The sequence below is a fragment of the Molossus molossus genome, unplaced genomic scaffold, assembly GCF_014108415.1.
Source record: "Molossus molossus isolate mMolMol1 unplaced genomic scaffold, mMolMol1.p scaffold_m16_p_7, whole genome shotgun sequence".
Classification (NCBI taxonomy): Eukaryota; Metazoa; Chordata; class Mammalia; order Chiroptera; family Molossidae; genus Molossus; species Molossus molossus.
Genome location: NW_023425401.1, coordinates 57373163 through 57393113, shown reverse-complemented (window position 1 = coordinate 57393113; position 19951 = coordinate 57373163). Strand labels below are relative to the sequence as shown.

General features: G+C 42.5%; 1 pseudogene; it reads right to left on the bottom strand.

Moving 5' to 3' along the window:
• Positions 1–11726: 11726 nt before the first annotated feature.
• On the bottom strand, positions 11727–12085 carry LOC118619630 (annotated as a pseudogene).
• Positions 12086–19951: the final 7866 nt, after the last annotated feature.

The following is a 19951-nucleotide window of genomic DNA, read 5'->3' as shown; positions in this document are numbered from 1 at the left end:
AACATGGGACCAACCAAAGAAAGCTTGATGTATTTGTCTCTAATACAGTGGTTCTTAAAATGTGGATCCTGAGTCAAACTGCATCAGAATTACTTGTGCCTATTTAGAGTGCAGATTCTTGACCTACCAAGTCAAAATCAAATCAGCCCTATATGTCTTTTTGAAAAGGTAACTATTATCAAATCAGTGTTCCTTTTTTTTCCTTTATTGATGAGAGGGAGAGAGAGAGAGAAACATCGATGAGAGAGAACATCGATTGGCTGCCTCCTGCTTGTCCCCCAATGGGGATTGGGCCCACAACCTGGGCATCTGCCCTGACCAGGAATCGAACCGGTGACTTCTTGGCACATGGGTCGACGCTCAACCACTGAGCCACACTGGCCAGAGCAGGGTTCCTTTTTTGAGGAACATTTTGCAGTGAAGAGATTGTCTCTCCTTTTAAAATACAATTATGATAAATAATACCATAATATTAGACTCCTTGTTTATGGGATATTTTATGAAACCCAACCCAATATTTAACAGGCCTGTAGGAATGCAAACATAGCATGAACGATTGTAAGGACAGTATTTGAACAATCATGGATTTTTTTTTTTTTTAAGGGAGCTGTGAATTTATAAGGAAACCATGCAGGGAAAGGAAGGACACCTGAGATTTAATAGTCCCTTTCCTCTGTTCCTGTTGAACAGGAAAACTACATGCTTAAAAGCAGCCATATAAGAAAGATGTTTAATTGTAGAGGGTCAGAGAATAATAGCACTTTAAAGGTTAGTTTTGGGAGGAGGGGATTCACCTGGTCAAATGAAAGGATTAACAAATTTTTTTTCTAAAAGGAAGTTACCTGTGTAATGGGTTTTAAAAAAAAACGAATACTGCTACCCAAATAACCATTTGTTGACAGGCTTAAAAAAATTTTTTTTTAGTAAATTACATTAGAATATGAACCCAGCCACAACTGGGAACTAGTTAAGGGGGTCCTTTGTACATAAGGAATACAGCTTTAGAACTCCCACAAAGTATGGATTAAGATAATGATTGGTCAGAATCCTCCCTTTTCTGATGGTTAATGGAACCAAGTTATTTGCAATAAGTAACCAATGTCTGGTTCCCAAAAGAAGATGGAAAATATGGACGGGCAACTTTGACAGCCTAATTTCTGGAGTAGACCTTTGAAGTAAGACTTATGATGATGAGTGTACCAGTGTACCTTTTCTCAGGATACTCTTGACTGCCCTAGAAAAACTTAGGTTGTTTCAAAGTCCCAGAAAATGAGCCCATTCTTATATAACTTACTTCCAGAGATGCTTCCCTCATCTCCAGATATGCAGATTTTAACTACTTTTGTGCCATGGGCCTTTTGACAACCCTATAAAGCCTACAAATCCCTTGTCAGAATGTTTTAAACATATTTATAGTGTATAAACAAGTCAGTTTTATCTGTGGACCCCTAGTTAGGAATCACTTGCCAGGTGTTAAAGTTCTGAGAGAAGGCTCAGTAAGGAGGCCTGAAACTAATGATATTTCAGCACCCTGGTCTGGTTGGGGCTATGTTCTGTCCTAGCTTCCAGCTAAAATGACCCTTCCTCTCAGCTTAAGGGACATGACCTTCGAGAAACTTGCTCACTTAAAAGTGGCTGCAGCCCAGCCGGTGTGACTCGGTTGAGCATCCACCGGGGAACCAAGAGGTCGCTGGTTCGATTCCGTGTTCCGGCACATGCCCAGGTTGTGGGCCCGGTCCCCAGTGGGCGGGCAATACAGGAGGCGGCCAATCGATGTTCTATCTCTCCCTCTCTTTTCCTCAAATCAATAAAGAACAAGTGGCTGCAGTGAGAAACACTAAGAGAACTTCAGTCTGACCAATTAGGAGGAGAGTTTTAACTTTTTGTGCAACTAGGCCCATTTACTGTCTATGATATGTCAAAACTATGGACACAACCAAGATCCCAGTAAGGGCCCACAATCCACTTTACACTTAAGAAGAAACCTCTTCTTGCGATCGCCCTCGCACTCTCGTGGTGCCGTGGTATTCTGCCCTTGGGAACTCTACCCAGTCGCCCAAACATTCCCTCCAAGTCTGGAAGAGCGAGCTGTGGGTGGCTGCACAGCAGATGCAAACTCGTGGCCTGGCTAGCAGGGCCTGGCATTTCCGCGTCAGGGCGGCAGGCTGGCCAGTGCGGTGAAGGGCGTGACCGCACTTCCTGCGTCACGAGGCGTGCCACCTCCCATCCCCGCCGACTCCGGAAAGCAACTACCCTCTGGAGTCTGACAGCCCCTAAAGCCAAGCCTGCCTGACTGACTGACTGCCACCGGGAATACAGCGGGGTCTGAGGAGGGGAAAGACAGACCAGAGGGACGCAACAGCTGTGCCGTAAGAACTGACACCCGGGCCGCATCATCTCAGGAGGAGTCCCGGAAGCACTTCCTCCGCAGCGGAGCGCCCGGGCGCCGCAGGAGGCCCTCTGCAGGGCCAACTTCCGCCCAACGCTCCCCCCTCCCCCGCCCAGGGGGGCCAGGGCTTTAGCTTTTTGTGTATTTAGAGTCTTACTTAACTTCATTTTATCCTACACGCTCGCTTTCTTCCAAAACAGTATACCACTTCCAACCTCCTCCGACCGTGAGGCACTGTGCTCAGACTCTGAGGCTGTCGCAGCTGTCATCTTCCGGAAACGCTGGTAACGGCCAGTAAGTCCATTGTCTTGTGTGCCCAGAGGAAATGAGTGTTCGGTATTCATGATGCTCTGCTAGGGGAGACAGGAGCAATGATGACCTGCCATGGGATCCTGACTTGTATTTGAATTCTGACTCCCCGACCCCTTAACAGCTGTGTCCAAATTGACAAAGTTAATCTCTTTTGAGCCTCTTTGTTAATGGATCAAATGAGGTAATGTAGGCACCAAGGTCTTTAGAAAAATACCTGGCATAGAGTAGTATCTGCATAAAGGTTAAGTGAGAATAAAGAAAAACTATGTAGGCTTATTGAGCACCTATTTGCTCAATGCCATATTGTGCTGGGTGTGGAAAGTGTTTTGTTTTTGTTTTTCTTTTAAATATATTTTTATTGCTTTTAGAGAGAGGGAAAGGGAGAAACATCCATGTGAAACATCAATCAGCTGCCTCCTGCAACCTGTGTATGTGCCCTGACTGGGAGTTGAACCAGCAACCTTTTGATACATGGGACAACGCTCAACCAACTGAGCCACACCAGCCAGGGCTGGAAAGTGTTTTTGATTCTCAGTCTCCATGGGAATGGCCTCCCACCTAAATGAGTTGGTGTTTGTCTGATGTCGTTTGAGCATGTTTGCCATCTCCCAGCCTCCTCGTTCCTAAGGAATTTGAAGATTTTATTGAATTTGACTCCACCTTTTTTTTTTTTTTTTTTTTTTTGCAGAGCTTTGTACTGGATGAGTATTCTGTTGGGATGGTGGAGAAACCTAACTTTGTGTTTTTTAAAAAAAAATCCTCACCTGAGGATATTTTTCTATAGATTTTTAGATAGAGTGGAAAGGAGGGAGGGAGGAGGGGGAGGAAGAGAGAGGGAAAGAGAGAACGACATTCTTGTGAGACACACTTCAATTGGCTACCTCCTGCATGACCCAGACCAGGGCCCGGGATCAAACCTGCAACCCAGGCAGTGCCCTTGACTGGAAGTCAAACCTGAGACCCTTAGGTCCCCAGGCAGTGCTCTAACCACTGAGCCCAACTGGCCAGGGCTGTACTCTTCTATTGATCTATCCATTCAGTACTGTCTATGTGTACATTACTTTAGAATTTCAAGCAAGATTTGAAATTGGACAGTTTTGTTCTTTCTCAAAATTGTTTTGGCTCACCAAAATCATTTGCATTTCTTTCATTTCTGGAAGATGGCAGCTGCGCCAGGCTCTGCGTCTGAGCATTTCTTTTAGAATCAGCTAGTCGGTTTCTGCACAAAAGCCTATGATTTTGATTGGAATTGCATTGAATTCTGGATACCAATTTGTGGAGGATGATCTTAACAATATTGACAGGATCGAACCTACAACCTAGGTACGTGCCCTTAACTGGGAGTGGAACTGAGGACTCTGATCCACAGGCCAACAACTTTAACCACTGAGCCAAATCAGCCAGGGCAGTTTTGTGCAGTTTTATTTTCACAGGGAAGGAAGAGGTAAACTAGCCTCTTCCCAGGTTCATTTTAGGTTGGTACCTAACAGGAGGCCATAGTGCTTCCAAACTACTTGCCTCCTACAGTTTGGAACCAGGTAAAGGGGCAAAGACAGGTCTTATAAAGGAGAGCAAGAGAGAGATGCGAGTTTTTTTTGTTTTTGTTTTTTGGTTGCACTAATGACTGTAGTACTTGTCTGTGCTTCTTGTGCTGATTTATAAGGGAACGATAAAGAAATTATACCACAAAAAGAGATTATCTTTCACCGAAAAATAGACAAACTCCAAACTCATAACTGACTCATTCATGCTGTACTGTATCTTGAGATGTTGAGGAATAATTAGAATTTTTCCTTTCCACACTGAGTTATTAACTTAAGTTTCAGTTGAGACTTCTGGTCAAGATGGCAGCATAGGTAAACATGGTATTGCGTCCTCCCACAACCACATCAAAGTTACAACTAAACTATAGAACAACCATCATTCAAAACCACCTGAAATCAAGCTGAATGGAAGTCCTACAACTACGGAATTAAAGAAGCAGCCACATGGAGACTGGTAGGAGGGGCGGAGACGCTACGGGCTGGTCCCACACCCATGTGTGGCAGATAAAAATCAGGAGGACACCTTGGCTGGGAAGGTCCTCCCTTAGGACTGAAGGGTCCCCGTCCCATACCAGGTGCCCCGCTCAGGGTTCCAGTGACAGAAAGAGAAGTCCCCACAACTTCTGGCTGGAAAACCCAGCGGGAACTGAGGCTCAGGGAAGCTGACGCGGCTGGAGCCCCAGGCAGCTCCTTAAAGGGCCTGTGCACGGACTTATCAGACTCACTCCCTCTAAGCTTGGAGGGGAGGCAGCTCGAGGGGCACCAGAGACATACAGGGAAGAACTGAGCTGTTTGGCATTGGAGCGAGGGCTGGAGAGGGGGCTTTCTCTGGGACAAACGTGTTGTAAGAGGCCTTGGTTCCTTTGGTGAGCCCTTCCCTGGGGCGGCAGACAGTCGCCATATCTGGGACTCCAGTAACCTGGCTCACACTGGTAGCCCCGCCCTGATGATTCCCTGAGGCCCCACCCCACTCAACTTTCAGGCCCACCCAAGCTGTTGCCAGTTGCTTAACCATAGGATTGGCCTGTCTTGGATCCTGCTTCAGGTTTTCCTAAATTCTTTCAAACAAGCAGCATCTGGTCTCAGCGAGCCCCATACCTCTCATTAAGTAATACACAGAAACAAACACAGGGAGGCAGCCAAAATGAGGAGACAAAGAAACAGGTCCCAAATGAAAGAACAGAACAAAACTCCAGGAAAAGAACTAAGCGAAATTGAGATAAGCAACCTAACAGATGCTGAGTTCAAAATACTGCTTATAAGGGTGCTCCATGAACTTAGTGAGGGCCTCAAGAGCATAAAAAAGGACCAGTCAAAAATGATGGATGGAGAACTTCCGGTCAAGATGGCGGCGTAGGGAAACGCAGTATCGCGTTCTCCCACAACCACATCCAAGTTACAACAAAACTACAGAACAACCATCATCCAAAACCGCCTGAAATCAAGCTGAATGGAAGTCCTACAACTACGGAATTAAAAAAAAAAAAAGCAGCTACATCCAGACCGGTAGGAGGGGCGGCGGCGCGAGGGGTGGCGGCAGCGGCGCGGCGGGGCAGCGGGCTGGTCCCACACCCAAGTGTGGCGGATAAAAATCAGGAGGCTCCCGCGGCTGGGAAGGTCCTTCCTGAGGACTGAGGGGTCCCCGTCCCACACCAGGTGCCCCGCTCAGGGCTCCAGTGCCAGGAAGAGAAGTCCCCATAACTTCTGGCTGGAAAAACCAGCGGAAACTGAGGCTCAGGGAAGCTGACCTGGCTGGAGCCACAGGCAGCTCCCTAAAGGGCCCGCGCACGGACTGGTCGGACTCTCTCCCTCTAAGCTCGGAGGGGAGGCAGCTCGAGGGGCACCAGAGAAATATAGGGAAGAACTGAGCTGTTTGGCACTGGAGCGAGGGCTGGAGAGGGGGCTTTCTCGGGGACAAACGTGCTGTAAGAGGCCTTTGTTCCTTTGGTGAGCCCTTCCCTGGGGCGGCAGACAGTCGCCATATCTGGGACTCCAGCAACCTGGCTCACACTGGTAGCCCCGCCCTGCTGACTCCCTGAGGCCCCGCCCCGCCCCGCCCCACACAACTTTCAAGCCCACCCAAGCTGTTGCTAGTTGCTTAACCATAGGATTGGCCTGTCTTGGATCCTGCTTCAGGTTTTTCCTAAATTCTTTCAAACGAGCAGCATCGGGTCTCAGCGAGCCCCATACCTCTCATTAAGTAATACACAGAAACAAACACAGGGAGGCAGCCAAAATGAGGATACAAAGAAACAGGTCCCAAATGAAAGAACAGAACAAAACCCCAAGAAAAGAACTAAGCGAAATGGAGATAAGCAACCTAACAGATGCTGAGTTCAAAATACTGCTTATAAGGATGCTCAATGAACTCAGTGAGGGCCTCAAGAGCATAAAAAAGTACCAGTCAGAAATGATCGCTGCACAGTTAGAAACGAAGGAGGCTTTAACTGAAATAAAGAATAATTTACATAGCTTCAATAATAGAGTATGTATATCCAAGGAGCAAACCATCGATTTGGAATATAAGGAAGCAAAAAACGCCCAACCAGAACAGCAAAAAGAAAAAAGAATCCAAAAAAATGAGGATAGTGTAAGGAGCCTCTGGGACAACTTCAAGCGTGCCAACATTCGCATCTTGGGGGTGCCGGAAGGAGAAGAGAGAGAACAAGAAATCGAAAACCTGTTTGAAACAATAATGGCAGAAAACTTTCCTCACTTGGTGAAGGAAACAGACATACAAGTCCAGGAAGCACAGAGAGTCCCAAACAAGATGAACCCCAAGAGGCCCACACCAAGACACATCATCATCAAAATGCAAAAGGTTCAAGACAAAGAGAGAATCTTAAAAGCAGCAAGAGAAAGGCAGCTAGTTACCTACAAGGGAGTTCCCATTAGGCTGTCAGCTGATTTCTCAAAAGAAACTTTGCAGGCCAGAAGGGAGTGGCAAGAAATATTCAGAGTGATGAAAACCAAGAACCTACAACCAAAATTACTCTATCCTGCAAAGCTGTCATTTAGAATCGATGGACATATAAAAACTTTCCCAGACAAGAAAAAGTTAAAGGAGTTCATCACTACCAAACCGTTATTATATGAAATGATGAAGGGTCTTTTTAAAGAAAAAGATAAAATGTATGAACAAACAAAATGGCAATGAATACATATCTATCGACAATGGAATCTACAAACAAAATGAACAGGAAGAACAGGAACATTCTCATAGATACAGAGAACATTTTGTTGGTTGCCAGTTGGGAAAGGGGTTGGGGGAATGGATGAAAAAGGTGAAGGGATTAAGAAGCACAAATTCATTGCTAGACTGACAAACCTCAAAGGGAAAGGGGTTGGGGGGGGTGGGAAGAAATAAACCAAAGAACTTATATGCATAACCAATGGACACGGACAATAGTTTGGGAAAAGGTGGGAGGGAGGCGGGAGTGGGGAGGAGGGGGTCAATGGGGGAAAAATGTGGAACATCTGTAATACATTTTACATCCAACAATAAAGATATGGGAAAAAAAAATAAAATAAAATAAAATAAAATAAAATATGAGAAAAAAAAAAAAAAATGATGGATGCACAGTCAAAAATGAAGGAGGGCCCTGGCCGGTTTGGCTCAGCGGTTAGAGTGTCGGCCTGCGGTCCTGAGAGACCCGGGTTCAGTTCCCGCTAAGGGCATGTACCTCGGTTGCAGTTTGTCCCCGGCCCTGGTCGGTCGTGCGGGTGGCAGCCACTCGATGTGTTCCTTTCACATCGATGTTTCTCTCTCTCTCTCTCTTCCTCTCTCTCCCTCCCACTCTACCTGAACAAAAAATGGAAAAATGTCCTCGGGTGAGGATAAAAAAAAAAAATGAAGGAGGCATTAACTGAAATAAAGAATAATTTACAAAGATTCAATAGTAGAGTACGTGAATCCAAGAAGCAAACCATCGATTTGGAATATAAGGAAGCAAAAAACGCCCAATCAAAACAGCAAAAAGAAAAAAGAATCCAAAAAAATGAGGATAATGTAAGGAGCCTCTGGGACAACTTAAAGCGTGCCAACATTCGCATCTTGGGGGTGCCAGAAGGAGAAGAGGGAGATCAAAAAATCGAAAACCTGTTTGAAACAATAATGGCAGAAAACTTCCCTAACTTGGTGAAGGAAACAGACATACAAGTCCAGGAAACACAGAGAGTCCCAAACAAGATGAACCCCAAGAGGCCCACACCAAGACACATCATCATCAAAATGCAAAAGGTTCAAGACAGCGAATCTTAAAAGCAGCAAGAGAAAAGCAGTTAGTTACCTACAAGGGGCTTCCCATAAGGCTGTCAGCTGATTTCTCAAAAGAAACTTTGCAGGCCAGCCCTGGCCGGTTTGGCTCAGCGGTTAGAGCATCGGCCTGCAGTCCGGAGAGACCCGGGTTCGGTTCCCGCTAAGGGCACGTACTTCGGTTGCAGTTTGTCCCCGGCCCTGGTTGGTCGTGCGGGTGGCAGCCACTCGATGTGTCCCTTTCACATCGATGTTTCTCTCTCTCTCTCTCTCTCTCTCTCTCCTTCTCTCTCCCTCCCACTCTATCTGTACAAAAAATGGAAAAATGTCCTCGAGTGAGGATTAAAAAAAAAAAAAAAAAAAAAGAAACTTTGCAGGCCAGAAGGGAGTAGCAAGAAATATTCAGGGTGATGAAAAGCAAGAACCTACAACCAAGATTACTCTATCCTGCAAAGCTGTCATTTAGAATTGATGGCCATATAAAGATTTCCCAGACAAGAAAAGGTTAAAGGAGTTCATCACCACCAAACCGTTATTATATGAAATGATGAAGGGTCTTTTTGAAGAAAAAGATAAAATATATGAACAAACAAAATGGCGATGAATACATATTTATCGACAATGGAATCTACAAACAAAATGAACAGGCAGAACAGAAACATTCTCATAGATACAGAGAACATTTTGTTGGTTGCCAGATGGGAGGGAGGTTGTGGGGAATGGGTAAAAACGTGAAGGGATTAAGAAGTACAAATTCATTGCTAGACTAACAAACCTCAAAGGGAAAGGGGTTGGGGGGTTGGAAGAAATAAACCAAAGAACTTATATGCATAACCAATGGACACAGTGTGGGAGAAGGCAGGAGCGGGGCAGGAGGGGGTCAATGGGGGAAAAATGAACATCTGTAATACATTCAACAATAAAGATTAAAAAAAAAAGTTTCAGTTGATTTCTGCAACCCTGCAGGACTCTAAGTTCTTGCCCCTTCACACACAGTTTAACTGATACTGAATGATAACCATCAAACACAATTCCCATTGTTCAGTGAAATTACCTGATCCCCAAACTGGTTGAAGATCCGGAGGTTTCTTATCCTTTACAACAGTTAACTTTTATGTAAATTATACTACAATAAAAAACAAACCAAAAGGAAAATGGAAGAAAGTTTATGACATGAGAAGATGAGCATCATATACTTTAATCAACTATATATAGTTTAAAAACATTCATGTGTAAAGATATGCATTGGAATGTTAATTTCCTCTTTGTCTATTTTCTTTCTAAATTCTCTTCCGAGGATATTTTTTCATTTATCTTCAGAGGGAGAAACACCAATGTGAGAGAGACACATCGACTGGTTGCCTCCTTAATGACCCTGACCAGGGCTGAGACTGAACCATAACTGAGGTACTTGCCCTTGACTGGAATCAAACCCATGACTCTGATCTGAGGGCCAGTGCTCTAACCACTGAGCATAACCAGCCAAGGCCCTCTTTATCTACTTCTGAAATGTGTTACAATGATAATATTGCTCCTGTAATAGTGGAAAAAATAAAAATTACTTTGTAAACTGCCTTTGTGACTTATTTCCACAAAATCACAGAGATGGGTATTCTTTTAACTACTCAGTTTTCATAGAGGGAAACAAATAAATAATGTCAGTTTGATAAATCAAGAAATAGAAATACATTATTTAGTAAGCTGGAGTTACCTATAAAAGTTGTTTTCCCATGAATTTAAGAATGAAGATGGGGTCTTGTTCCTTTTCATTTTAAACTCTTGGATATGGGATTTTTCTTTTAAAAATATATGCATGTTTTACTTTACTAAACAAATTTTAAAAGGTAAAATATATCAGAAATTTTAAGAAATTTAGTTCATCCAGATTACCCTACTCTCACCAGGTTCCTCTACTCTTTCCCTTTGCCACTTAGCAGGCCTATAGCAAAGAGCAATTACACACCTGAAAGGCTCTTTGTTTTTGTTTTTTTTATATTTTTTTATTCTCACCCAAGGACACTTTTCCATATTTTGTTCAGATAGAGTGGGAGGGAGAGAGAGAGAGAAACTTCCACGCGAAAGGGACACATTCACCCACACAACCCAATCAGGTCCAGGGACAAACCGCAACCGAAGTACGTGCCCTTAGCCGGAACCAAACCTGGGTCTCTCTGGACCCACAGGCCAACACTCTAACCACGGTGCCAAACCTGCCAGGGCCTGAAAAGGCTCTTTGAATAGTACTCAGTATAAAGTAGAGACTAATTAAGAATTGCTCAATATAAAGCATGAGGTCCATTTTTTTTTCAATTGAGGGGACAGAAATGCAGCCTCGTAATTATAAACTGCGTCATATTCTTTTTGGGAGGGCACTTTGGCTTGAATCCATTACTAATTATATGTTGTATCACTGGGAACTGCATTAACCAGTTTTAAAGTCACGGGTTGTGCATTTGGCGCCCTCTAGTGTATTGTTTTATAAATGACAAGCATAATTTATCTTCACCAATGTTGAGGATAAAATATAATTTTCAGTCCACTTTCCCAATGTGGTTGATCTTGCTGCTGCTTCCCCCTCCCCAAACTATTTTCTATTGCTTTTTAGAGAGACATATTAATGTGAGAGATAGGCCACTTACTACATGCCCTCTACCTGGGATCAAGCCCAAAACCCAGTCATGTGCCCTGACCAGGAATCAAACTGGCAACCTTTCGGTGCATGGGATGATGTCTAACCAACTGAGCCACACTGACCATCTTGCTTCTTTTCTTGACATCTCTCTCTGCACCTGCCTATGATACTAAGCTGTGACCTTGCACTTCTTCCTTAATCTCTAGGCTTCAGCTTCATCGTCTGTACAACGAGGATGATGAATATGTGAACTGTATAGGGTTCCTCTTAGGACTAAATGAGCTAATTAGTACATATAATGTGGATGACCTGCACATACTAGGAACTCAATAATTGCTAGCTATTTTCTGCATATATATAGATCCAGTCAATACTAAATATAGTTGAAGACAGTAATCAATCGTATCATACTCTGCTATTTGAGGAATGTGAAGAATGTTAAAGAGTAGCTTAAAAAATACCCCCAAAACACGTAAGTATGAGTCTAGTCTTTGGTCCTATTTTACTGAGTCAACTCATGCCAATTCTGATGTCTGGAAGCATGTTAAATTTCTTTGCGTCCTTCAGAGTACCTATAATTGCACACTACTTGTCTTACTTTTTTTCATGGATAGAGTCTTTATTACATTGTTCGTTTGATTTTTGCTTGGAATCAGCTACCTGGGATCTTCTGAGACTGCTATAACCACTTCTTGGTGTCTCAGCTAAGAATGCCTGCCTTAGTTCTGCCTGGAAGTCCACCACAGGTACCAGCTTCTGCTGAGATTGCCTTGGGTACAGCTGACACTCTTAGTTGCTTAGGGAGGCTATCCTCCTATGTTTGACTTGGTTTTCTACCTCTGGTATTTGCTGTTCCATAGTCCCTCTCAAGTGTAAATGGTTCCTGGCCCGATCCATTGCACCACTGGCTGCTCCTCAGACCACCACAACAGGCATCTCCAGCAGCTGCTCTGCTCTGCCCTACTTGTCAATATTCAAGGTAAATGGCTATGTAGTAGATCTTAGAAAATACAGAAGATGAAAAATGCTAGAAAGGGAAAATAATTAGTCTAAAAATTTGAATTCAAACTTCTGTTTTGTTTTTTTAAGAGAGAGTGGATGGGAGGGAAGAGGAAGAGAGAGAAACTGAGGTGAGAGAGACACATTGATTGTTTGCCTCCTGCACTTTCCCTGACCAGGGTGGAGATCAAACCTGCAACCCAGGTATGTGCTCTTGACTGGCAATCAAACCCATGGCCTTTTGGTGCACGGGCTGATGCTCTAACCACTGAGCAACACTGACCAGGGCGCAAGCTTCTGTTTTTTAAGCCCAGGGCTCCAAATGCCTTTTTCTGGATTAGTGTAGTTTCTCAACAGGCTGTGGACAATATTTGTCTTATCAGTGTACAGTGCGGAAAGCAGCATAATTGGCTCTCTGTGAGTCAGGATTTACAGATCAATGAGATTAGTATATTCCAAAATTCTCATCTAATTCCAGCATAGCTTAGGCTATACAGTAAGGTTTATTTTCTCTGATATGTCTAAGAGATATCTTCTCTCTCTAGACATTCTAGAAGAGCAGAGCATTCTGTGTTGACCAACATAGACTTTGATGCTTAGCATCACTAGCTCGTGGGCTCCCCAAGAACCTATTTACCTGAAGAAAGCATTGGGTGTTTCTGACCCCTGCGTCCCTCTGGATTCTTTGGTTGGCCCTGTATATAAAAATGTCCCCATGTTTATTTTTCCTATATGCCATATATTAGACATTTCAGTGTTGTTTCTCTTTACCTCCCACTGCCTTCGTGCTAAACCAGGTTAATTTTTTCATGAACAACTACCACCTAACCATTTACCAAGCTTCTATTATATACTCGGACACTATAATAGGTATTTTACAAACATTATTTCTAACTCTCAGAAGCACAGTGCAGTAAGATAGAGGGTATTATCCCCATTTTCCAGAGGAGAAAATTATGCTAAGTAACCCACTTAAGTGTCAGAGCCAGACTTCCAACCTGAGTCAGCCTCTAGAGCCCATGGCCTCAACACTGCATCAGAAACAGTTGCCAAAGAGAATTATGAGTTATGCGGCCTTCAGAAGTGCAAGGAGACTCTTGCAACTCCCTTTAGGAACTAAGCCAGCAGTCCTGAGGTTTCCTCCCTTGCAAGAAGGCCCACCCAGCTAGCCCTCTCACATAAGTTTGGCGCCTTGCAGTTTTCAAAGATTGACCTGTAGGGCATCTCATTTTCTCTTCCAGAAAAACTTTTGCGCTCATCATCCACTGAACCTCCAAGCTGGGGCAGCAAGTTCTTTTCTGGCAGAAGATTGCAGCTAATATTTACTCCTCAGGGGATGCACTGCAAAGCCCAAGCCTTACAGCTGGCAGTGCAAGCGTGTAAAATAAATCTTGACGGGGTAGGGTGTTCACACGCCATCCTGGTCATAGATCACTGGGCAGTGAGCTCTCCCACTGGAAGCTGTACCACAGAACCGAAGGCAGTCTTGGCTTCCAAAACCACAGTCAGCAGTCCTTCCATCTGGGCTTTCCCAACGTGCTCATTCACTATGCCAAGCATAGGGTCTCCTGATTGCTTTTCTTCTCTTTAAATCTTTTTCCCCCATCCCCAACTCGATTTTGTCCTTAAAAGCTTCCTTCAGGTTTACACCTTAACTTTACTGTAGGATCCCAGTGAATGCCAAGGCTTGTGTGGATGCAAGATTATAAATCAAAGCTGAAGATGCAGGCAGTGGGGGAGGGGTTGCCTAGAGGATGGAAGGGCCACAACTTGAAAGCAAATGAACCTCTTTCATCACAGTGGGATTTTTCTTGTTTTTCTAAAAGCCTGCTGTTTCAGCAGAGCACTTAACCAGAAGCTTTGGTTTCTGGAACTTTTTAGAAAGAATAAGTACCAACAACAGAGTTGCCCATGAGTGTCCTCTGCAAGAGTTTCAGCAAAACTTGGGGACCTGGAATAGTTCTGTTATTTCAATAAACCTCAGTTTCTCCCCTTAAGAAAATAGATTTCTTTTTTTTTAGGAGAAATTGACCTAAAAAAAATTGATTCCAGAGGGAAAGAGAAAGACAGAGACATAGATTTGTTGTTTCACCCATCCATGCACTCACTGGTTGCTTCTTGTATGTACCCTGACTGGGGATCGAACCCACAACCTTGGCACATCAGGATGATGCTCTAACTGAGCTACCTGGCCAGGGATAGGTTTCACATTTGAAAAATAACTTAATGCATAGAATCAACCATCATTTTCTTCATAATTGAGAAGTTTCACAAAATGACAGAAGGGTTCAGATTTGAAAGATCTGACTATAACAAGAAAAATTAAATCTTGTCAGTTCTCAATTATTTGTGCTAGTGGAAATGACCAAGAGAGAAAGTTGAGTGGGATTTCAATTCACATTTGGTTTTACGAGTCATTTTTAGTAATTAACATTTTTATATGGGTGTGTCTGGGGTTCTGGGAATTTACAACTGCTTACAGCAAATAACAAAGCCAGTCAGTGAAGATGCTGACTGGGCTGGAATGCTGGCAAAAGATGTCCAACCTCTGGATCAACTCTGCTTACAGGGGATGAGAAACCAAAAGGGCTTTGGCCTCAGACAGAGGAGGATTTAAATCCTGATGTGGTTGTGAGACTTCAGATTCCTCATTTGAAAAATGGGAGAAATAATATAAAGTACCTTGACCATGGTGTCAGAGAAAGTTGTGAGGGAATTCTCAGACACAGTCATGAAATAAATCCAGCACTCAGTCAGGTATGATTTTAATCTGGAAGGAACGTGAATGGGTTATAGATTTCCATGAGTACATCAGAGCTCCTAATTGGGTTATGTGGGCTTCACCAGCCTTTTTTAAAATTAAGACATTCTGGTTATAGATTATCAAGGGGCTTAGCATGAACCAGGAAAGTCACAGACTAGTCTCTGGCAAGAATCTGGCCAATGAGCATCTCAGCTCAGAAGGTAAACATATTTTATATTCCTAAGAGTCATCTAAAAACTCTATAATTTTTATTAAGAAGTTGCTGCTCCTTGGTTTATCCTTAGTCATCATAACTTATCCTGTTAATAATTAATACTTCTCAGTAATTTGTTTGAATTCATACTAAGTGTCAGATATGGCCTGTAATTATCCACATTGCCTGAGAAGTTAGATGCAAGAAGACTCATTTGGGCAGCCCTCCTACACAAAACCCTTGGCACCATGTGCATTAATTCTAAATTGTGTTTTGGGAAGGGAGATTATGGAGGGGGTAATTCAGTGTCAGGCAGAAAGAGCTCAAGTATATATGATCTGCTGAAAATACCAGATCAATTTCTGCAGTTTCTTCACCATTCCCATTACATAACATGCCCTAGATTAAGGACTCACTCTTGATCACTGAAGTAGAATTGGGCCTTTATGCCCATAAAGAAAAGAAAGCTTAACTAACTCAGTTGTATGTTCTTTCCAAAGAGCACATTTGTTTTCAAGGTCAGGAAGTTGGAGCTCTGTTCTACTAAATGTTTAGATTTGGTATTATTTAGGATATGGATTCAACAACTAACAAAAAAATGCCAAAAGTACAGTGGCAGTTTAGCAGTGTCAGGGGCCCAGTTTCTTTCTCTTGTGCTGCTACCCTCAATACATGACTTCCATGTTATAAAGATAGCTGCTCCAGCAACAACCCTCACATCTACACTCCAGCTGAAAGTGAAGACATTCTCCTTTAGGGCAACCATCCAGATATTGCACACATCAATTCTACTCTCGAGTGGGCTACATCTAGCTGCAAGAGAGGCTGGAAAACTGGGTGAATGTATGTCCAGCTAGAAATTCTATTATATAAGAAAATAACAGACAGGAGGACAGCTAGATGTTTCCACCTCAATTTCTTTCCTGTCGTTTTCTACTCCAAACCTACTTAATAATTCAAAGTGCTGAGCTTGAAGCTTACTGAATTCTTTATGTACAGAAAACATTGAAAACTAGAGGCAGTTTTACTCCCTCTATAATTTTTGGATAGCATAAGTAATACATGCTTATTCATGGGGGAAGAAATAGAAAATACAGATCAGTAAGAATTTAAAAATTTGCATTCTGATACTCCATGCCACAGTGATAATGATGTTAGGATTTTTGTATCTTTCCTGGTAGACTGGCCTAATACATATGTAGACATAAATAACACAGAATTTCAGGGTAGTAATTTACATTACATGATGGTGGTGATGATAAATGATCTATATTATTGTGTGGGGTAAGGTAGGAAGAGGACTTTATATGTACCCTGTCATATAGTTGAAAGAAAATAGAAATTGAGAGATTTTGATTTTAGTTCCACTTCTTAATTGACCCCTGTGCCACCCAGCAAGTAACAAATTCTTAGTGTTTCCATTTGTCCACTATAAAATAAAAATTAATTACATTTTATTTTCTCAAGCCTCATAAGGATAGTTATGAAAATCAAATATTTCATAGTTTTGAAAATCAAGTATTTCTTTCTGTATTCCTTCAAATACTCTTGGGCGCCTTGTATGTGGCAAGCATTAAAAACAACACAGACATATTCCCTGCTTCCATGTAGTGAAATTTAATGGATAATGCATATCAAAAAGTTTTGAGGCCCTGGCCAGTTGTGCTCAGTGGTTAGAGCGACAGCCTGTGGTACAGAGAGACCCAGGTTTGATTCCCGCTAGGGACATGTACCTCAGTTGCAGTTTGTCCCCAGCCCTGGTTGGGTCATGCAGGTGGCAGCCACTCGATGTGTCCCCTTCACGTCGATGTTTCTCTCTTCCTCTCTCTCCCTCCCACTCTATCTGAACAAAAAATGGAAAAATGTCCTCAGGTGGACGAGGATAAAAGTTTTGAGGAATATCAGCTGGGATATATATGTCAAGGGCTACTATCATAATGTGCACTGGCCCTTCACGCTTCTTTGCCAATGCCAGAGTGGCAGAGGAGATAGGAGGTAAAGTGATCAGATGGGAGAATGTAGTCTGCCCTGGTCAGGCTGCCATTTCACTCTTCCCCTCTTCCTTCTAAACCAAATCAGCCCTAACTCTACTACTATACTATTCAGCAGTTTCTGGTTTTATCTAGTCTCTTCTACTTGCCCCACCCTGTGATGGGGAAGTAGAAAAATAGAGTTTTGCAGAAGTTGGTAAAAAGTAATGGCAGAAGGCAGAGTTCCATTTCTAGATCCAAGAAAAACTTCCTGTTTTGTTAAGACCCTTCTTAGGAATGGAAACTCGCTTACTCAAATGAAAACCACAGTGAATGATTTCACTAATTTGTACCGTATGTTTAGCGAGCTTAAAGTCCCAAGAGAAGGTTGATGTATATGAAGAGAAACCATCAAAAGGGAACTGTCACATATCAAACTCCAACTGCTCAGGGCTCTTCGTCACTCCCTCAATCAATCACCACACCCTGAAGGAACAGTGGCAACTGATGGCGCGAGTGGAATAATTTTGGGGACACAAGATGCAAAGGCAACCTGGCAAAGCCTCAGTGGCTTGTTCAAGGACTGCATAAGTAAGATTGCTCATCTTTCTTCCAGATGGACTTTCCTTATTTACAAAAACATCTATAAAAGCAGTAGTAGTAGTCTAGATTATGCTGCAATAATAAATTAAATCTTGACTTAACACAGTAAAAGTTTATTCTTGCTTTCATTATGTAACCAGTGCAGGTTGGTGGTGGAGTTGGAGGTGGAGACAAGGGAATCCTGCTCAAGAACTCTGGTTGTTAGAGGCTCTGACATCCTGACATCTTAGGTCTCTATCATCCTAGCAGTAAAGGATGCCCAGGGCTCTTCATCACTCCTCATGGAGTGCATGGAGAATTCACACCTGTTTGTCTATGCTTCAGCTTGGAAGTGATACATGTTCACTTCTGTTCAGTGGTTGAACAGAATAAACTACAGAGGACTGGGATTGATGAGGAAATATATAGATATTTGGTGAGCAATAAATGCCTCTGCCATAGCAACACTTTAATGTTAAGTGCATGCTACAACATGTAGAAGCAGCTCAGAATCCCAGACCATGAAAAGATCATTTGAATCCGGATCTGTTGGGATGTCCCTTCTAAAGGTCTTATCAATTTCCTGAGAGTGTGAACAGGCAGCTCTCAGGTCAAAAATGGCCCACCAATTTAAAGTGGATCCTACAGAAGGGTTTAACCAAACCCATTGTTTATTTATTTACCTAATTAGCTAGTTCACAGAAACTGGCCTCTCAACATGGCCTTACAATATGTTGCTGGGGAACTGACATATCTTGATGTTCTTGATAGACTTGCCTAATACAAATGTAGACATAAATAACACAGAATTTCAGGTGGCAATTTACATTACATGATGGAAAGCCAATTATTGGAATCAAAGCTCAGTTTTTCAAAATCATGGACTTTTAAGCTATTCACATTTAATTCCACATAAATGACAACATAAAACTGGACAATTGTTCTCTGAAGGATTGTTGACCAAAAGTGTTCAAAATATGATTCACGCCTCCTCTTGCAGATGACTCATGTCTGATTCTTGTCCAGTGTTTTTATGCCAAGGGAGAATGCTCTGTATTCACCATCTTTACTAAATATACATACAGCCCCTACAGAGAAGATGGCGTTCTCTGAAATGAACTTGTAAACCCTTGCCAGGAGGTGAGAGGGGGTCACTTTCAAAGTGATAGTTTATTCAGGACTTGAGATTCTCTGCCTTCCTGCTTGCTTCTTGCTCAGGGACATTCTGCCATCCAAAAAGGCAGGAGAGATTCAAGGGAAATACAGCTCAGTTCAGACAGACTGACTTCACAGGGAGGTTCTCAGTCATTTTGTTTCACTTGGCCTGCTTTGGAGCTGTTGGGGGACATATGAGGTTCTCCAACCACGAGGCCCTTTCAAGACCTGATTTCCCCTTGGAATGACACAGTATCCTCCCTTCAAATGTAGGCATTGTAAATTCCTGCCTGGGGAGCAGCAGTTGCTTTGAATTACACACTATGTGAATAAACCAGTATGAGATTAACAAGGCCTTATTGTTTTGCAATCCTTTACTGAAACTTGCTATAGTAATTCCTGGTGACATTATATTTCCCTGCCTAGCATTTGACTATGCAAATGAATACTTTGTCCATACTTTGAATGGTCATTTTTAGTTGTATGTAATAAAAACCACTTTTTACCATTTCACTAACACTGAACAGGAAAAAATACTATCAGGTTTTTTCAGTTTACTTTTTTCTCTCCCTCTTTTTGGTATCTACAATAATTCCACATCTTAAATATGTCTTTGATTTGTGGTGCCCAAGGTATTACTTCATGACTGCAAGTACACACACAATTTAGAATTTTCTCCTTTATAATATTTGTATATTCTATTTTAAAAATAGACATCAGGAGCACAGAATAAAATCAATTATAATCCCTGGGTTGTGTCACAAGTCTCATCATTGCCCTGGTAATGCTATTTAAAACATGTTTTTATGATGACACAAGGAAACAATTTATATTTACTTTATTCAAATTTTTAAAACATTTCTCATTCACTTAAAGTTAAAAAAATTTATTCATTGATTGATTTTAGAGAGAAAGGAAGGGAGAGAGATAGAGAAGCATCAATTTGTTGTTCCACTTATCTATGCATTCATTTGTTGATCCTCGTATGTGCCCTGATGGGGGATCAAACCCACAACCTTGGTTTATGGGGACAACGCTCTAACCAACTGAGCTACCTGGCCAGGCCTCTCATTCCCTTTTTAATCATCTGCAAGTAAAACTCAATAACCAAGAATAAATCTAGCAATATTTATTTCCTAACCAAAATTATTTCTCA